General features: G+C 37.5%; 1 non-coding gene across 1 annotated transcript; it reads left to right on the forward strand.

Moving 5' to 3' along the window:
* Positions 1-4731: 4731 nt before the first annotated feature.
* LOC121223895 (small nucleolar RNA R71) lies at positions 4732-4838 on the forward strand. Its single transcript, XR_005921361.1, has one exon. It is a non-coding gene; the product is annotated as a small nucleolar RNA R71 (small nucleolar RNA).
* Positions 4839-5434: the final 596 nt, after the last annotated feature.

A 5434-nucleotide genomic window follows, 5' to 3' on the forward strand; every position in this document is an offset into this window, starting at 1 on the left:
CAAATTCACCATCCAGTAGTGTTTGAGACATTGACCATTAACTTTAAATGTACCTCCGTAATTGTCGTACAAATCAATAGCTCCATAAGGATAAACTCAGTGGATGGTATAAGGTCCTTTCCATCGAGATTTCAGCTTCCCAAGAAATAACTTCAGCCTTAAATTAAACAACAACACCTTCTGACCTTCTTTAAACTCATGAGGTTGTATATGACTATCATGCCATCTCTTTGATATTTCTTTACACATTTTGGCATTCTCATAGGAAAACAACCTCAGCTCTTCCTACTCATCAAGTTGTAACATCCTTCTCTCACCGGCTTGCTTAAGATCAAAATTTAACTGCTTCAAAGCCCAGTGAGCTTTATTCTCCAATTTTAATGGCAAATGACATGTCTTTTCAAAGACTAACCGATAAGGAGTCATTCCTAACGGAGTCTTGAATGTTGTTCGATAGGCCCATAATGCATCATCGAGCCTTCGAGACCAATCTTTTTTGTTAGGGCGTACTACTTTTTCAAGGATACCTTTGATTTCGCGGTTCACTCTTTCAACTTGTCCATTAGAATGGGGGTGATAGGCAGTAGCAATCTTATGCTTCACATCATATTTGTCAAGCAACCACTTAAGCCATTTGTTCACAAAGTGAGAGCCTTCATCACTAATAATAGCTCTTGGTGTCCCAAATCGTGTAAACACATGCTTATGTAGGAATCTCATGACTACCTTATCATCATTTGTGGGGTATGCTTCAGCTTCAACCCACTTGGATACATAGTCCATAGCAACTAAGATATATTTTTTTCCCATATGAAGAAGGAAATGGGCCTAAGAATTTAATGCCCCATATGTCAAACAATTCAATCTCCAAAATATTTGTCAAGGGCATCTCATTCCTCCTTGATATATTTCCGATTCTTTGGCACTTATCAGTTCTTCACATAAGCGTAAGCATCTTTAAATAGTGTACGCCAAAAGAAACCTGCTTGCAAAATCTTTGCTACAGTACGTGAACCACCAAAGTGTCCCCCACTTGGAGATGAATGGCAATGATATACGATCTCAGCAATTTCACTTTCAGCTACACACTTTTGGATTATATTATCTGCACACTATTTAAACAAAAATTGGTCCTCCCAAAAATAATACCGACTATCATGAAGGAATTTCTTCCTTTGTTGGTATGTCAATTCTCGAGGAATTATTCCACATGTAAGATAATTGTCAAAATCAGCAAACCAAGGTATTTCATGAATTTGACTTACCTCAAATAAGTGCTCATGTGGGAAATTCTCGTTGATAGGCACACCAGACTGGGTTACCTTATATTGCTCCAACCTCGACAGGTGATCAGCTACTTGATTTTCGACACCTTTTCTGTCTTGGATCTCAAGGTCAAATTCTTGGAGTAGAAGTATCCAACGAATTAGCCTTGGTTTTGCATCTTTCTTCGTGAGCAAGTATTTAATGGCCGCATGATCAGTAAATACTGTAACTTTGGTACCTATAAGATATGAATGAAATTTGTCAAAAGAAAAAACTATAGCAAATAGTTCCTTTTGAGTTATCGTATAATTGAGTTGGGCTCCTATTAAGGTTCTACTTGTATGGTAAATGGGGTGGAACACTTTATTTCTTCTTTGACCCATCACAGCTCCAACAACATAATCACTTGCATCGTACATCAACTCAAAAGGTGAGTTCCAATCAAGTGTAACTATTGTTAGGGCTGTAATTAACTGATTCTTTAGATCTTCAAAAGCTTCCAAACATGCTTTGTTGAAATTGAACACTGTATCTTTCTCTAACAATAAACACAGTGGCTTAGAAATTTTCGAGAAATCCTTGATAAACCTTCGGTAAAAATCGGCATGGCCTAAGAAAATTTTGACTCCTTCCACATTAATTGGGGTCGATAATCTTTCAATTACGTCCACCTTTTCTTTGTCAACTTCAATTCCTTTCTTTGAGATCTTTTGACTTAAGACAATTCCTTCATTGACAATAAAATGACATTTTTCCCAATTAAGGAAAAGATTCGTCTCTTCGCATCTCTTCAGTACCTTAGCCAAATTACTCAAACAGATATCATAAGTGTAACCAAAAACAAAAAAATCATCCATGAAAACCTCGATGAAATTTTCAACCATATCAGTAAATATTGCCATAATGCATCATTGGAAAGTTGCAGGTGCATTGCATAAACCAAAAGGCATTCGCCTAAAAGCAAATGTACCATATAGACAAGTAAAGGTTGTTTTATGTTGGTCCTCCATGGCTACAACTATTTGGTTATATCCCGAATAGCCATCTAAAAAATAATAGAATTCATTACGTGCCAGTCGATCTAACATCTGATCCATAAAAGGCAACGAAAAATGGTTCTTTCGAGTGGCTTTGTTCAGCTTTCTGTAATCAATATAGATTCTCCAATCGGTAATAGTTCTCGTTGGAATTAACTCGTTACCCTCATTTTCAACAATCATGACTCCACCTTTGTTCGGCACACACTGCACCGGACTTACCTACGAACTATCTGAAATAGGATAGATGATTCCTGCATCTAACCATTTAATCACTTCCTTTCTCATAACTTCTTTTATAATAGGATTGAGCCTCCTTTGCCCATCAATTTGACCTCTTTCACCTTTTTCTAAAATGATTTTATGCATGCAAAATGAAGGGCTTATACCTTAAATATCAGCTATGGTCCAACCAATTGCTTTCTTAAATTTCTTTAGAACAACAATTATTCGCTACTCTTGATCTTTTGTCAGTTCCGTTGAAATAATCATAGGAAAAGTAGAACAATCACCTAAATACACGTATTTCAAATGGGAAGGAAGTACCTTCAGTTTGATTTTAGGTGGTTCTTCGATTGATAACTTGGGTTGCACAAATTCTCTGACTTCCAACTCTAACGGTTCAAACCGTGTAGATTGAATATAATTTTTAAGATTGGCTTTCATCAAAGCCATGTTTTCTTCACCTTCATCATCCTCCAAAGGGTCAAGATCTAAAGCTCTCTTCAGTACATCTTCTTCAAAATTACTTTCCAAAGAAACCAAGGTTTCTATCACTTCCATAATTGAACACTCCTCTACTGGATTGGGAAATTTCATTGCTTTAAGAATGTTAAAGGTTACCTGATCGTCTTGAACTCGCATGGTGAGTTCACCTTTTTGCACATCAATTAACGTTTTTCCTGTGGCTAGGAAAGGTCTCCCAAGGATAATTGGTACTTCTTTATCTGCTTCAAAATCTAAAATAATGAAATCAGTAGGAAAAATAAATTTATCAACTCTTACCAAAATATCCTCGATCTTTCCTTCCGGATATGCTAAATATCGATCCGCTAGCTGAAGCGTCACAGTTGTTGGTCTTACTTCACCTATTCCTAACATCTTGAAAATAGACTTAGGCATTAAGTTGAAACTCTCTCCTAAGTCACACAAAGCTTTACCACAGTAAGATTCACCAATGTTACAGGTTATAGTAAAGCTTCCTAGGTCTTTCAATTTCGGTGGCAGTTTGTTTTGTAGGAACACACTGCACTCCTTTGTCAAAGCAACAGTCTCATACTCACTAAGTCATTTTTTCTTGGACAGTATATCCTTCATAAACTTCACATAATTTGCCATTTGTTCTAAAGCCTCCACCAACGGAATATTGATGTGTAACTGCTTCAGAACATCCAAAAACTTCTTGAATTGCACCTCATGTTTCTGCTTGTGTTGTTGCAATCTTTGCAGATATAGAGGTGATGGAACTTTTCAGATCAAAGCATTAAAATATATGAATTCACTAGGTCAGGGTTTACCTTGTCAGACTTTGCAGATTTTGATTCCTTTGGTGTAAAAACTTGAACAGCTGGTTGACTTTCCTCCTTTTCAACATGCTCATCATCGACATCAATCAATCAGGGTTCCAGGGTCTTTCCACTTCGCAATGCCACTGCCTTGATATGTTCTTTACCCAAATTTCTTATATTCTCAGTATCGCTCGGCAAGGTTCGTTGCGATCTATTACGAAGCTCCGTAGCCAACTGACCCATTTGGTTTTCTAAATTTTTCAGTGTTGTTGCTTGGCTTTGGATCAAAGTGTCATTCTTTGCCATGTACGCTTTCAACAAGTTCCTAAGCTGTTTGATGCCTCAGCTTGAGGTGCTTTTGGAGCTTATTGATTAAACCCTTGAGACTGGTTGGGTCTTTGTTGTAATAAGTTATTGTTCGGTTCATTTCCTTGGTTGCTCCAAGAAAACTTAGGATAATTACGCCATGAAGGATTGTAGAAGTTGGACTGGGTCCTTGTCCACTCCTATTTTGATATTGGTTCCTCGCATAGTACACTAACTCGGGATTTGATGGACAATTCTCAAAAGAATGACCTTCCCCACAGTACACACAAGAAACTACTTCAAACGGACTTAGTGGCTGAGCTGCAAAATTATTAGTTCTATTAACGGTTAACCGTTTTAACATAGAGGAAATAGACGATACCTGAGCCGATAACAAAGTAAGAGAGTCAACTTCATGAACTTCAGCTACTCGCCTTCTTGAAGTTGCTAGATTTGTTGGCCATTGATAGTTATTACTCGCGATCCTCTCAATGATCTCATAAGCCTCATTATAAGACTTAAACAAAATTGCACTATTCGCGGAAGCATCTACCATCAATCTTGTATATGCACTGAGACCATTATAGAATATCTCCAACTGGATAAAATGAGAAATCCCATGATGAGGACACTTACAAAGTAACCCCTTGAATCACTCCCAAGCCTCATACAAAGACTCTTCATCTAATTGCTGGAAAGTTGTGATCTCGTTCCCCAACTTAACATTTTTGCTAGGTGGGAAATACTTAACCAAAAATCTCACTGCTAATTCTTGCCATATAGATATGGAACTTGGGGGCAATGAATTGAGCCATGCTCGTGCACGATCTCGCAATGAGTATGGAAACAACTTCAATCTCAGTGTGTCTTCAGTCACACTAGCTATCTTGAATGAATCACTCGCCTCCATAAACAATTAAAGGTGGAGATGTGGATCTTCTGTGGGCATACCACTAAATTGGCCCACCATTTGTAGCATTTGAAACATCACTGGTTTTAATTCAAACTGAGTTGCCTCAATATCTGGCCTTCTAATTCCTAGGTTTAACTTGCTTAAAAGTGGCACAGCATATTGTCTAATGCATCGATCCCTATCATCGGCAATGAGGATCGGATTTCGTACATAATCGGCTTTATTACCTTAGTCTTGATTCTGATTTCCAAGGTCCATCTCGACTTGTCTTGATCTGTTCGTTCACGTATTCTTTGTCTGAAAGTTCACTCAATTTTAGGGTCTACAGTGAGTAAATCGATAATTTGATCAATGCTCATAAACACCTGAGAAGAAAATCACAAAAATTAAAAAGAATAAGTTAG

Source organism: Gossypium hirsutum, chromosome D11 (assembly GCF_007990345.1).
Source record: "Gossypium hirsutum isolate 1008001.06 chromosome D11, Gossypium_hirsutum_v2.1, whole genome shotgun sequence".
In the NCBI taxonomy this organism is placed as follows: Eukaryota; Viridiplantae; Streptophyta; class Magnoliopsida; order Malvales; family Malvaceae; genus Gossypium; species Gossypium hirsutum.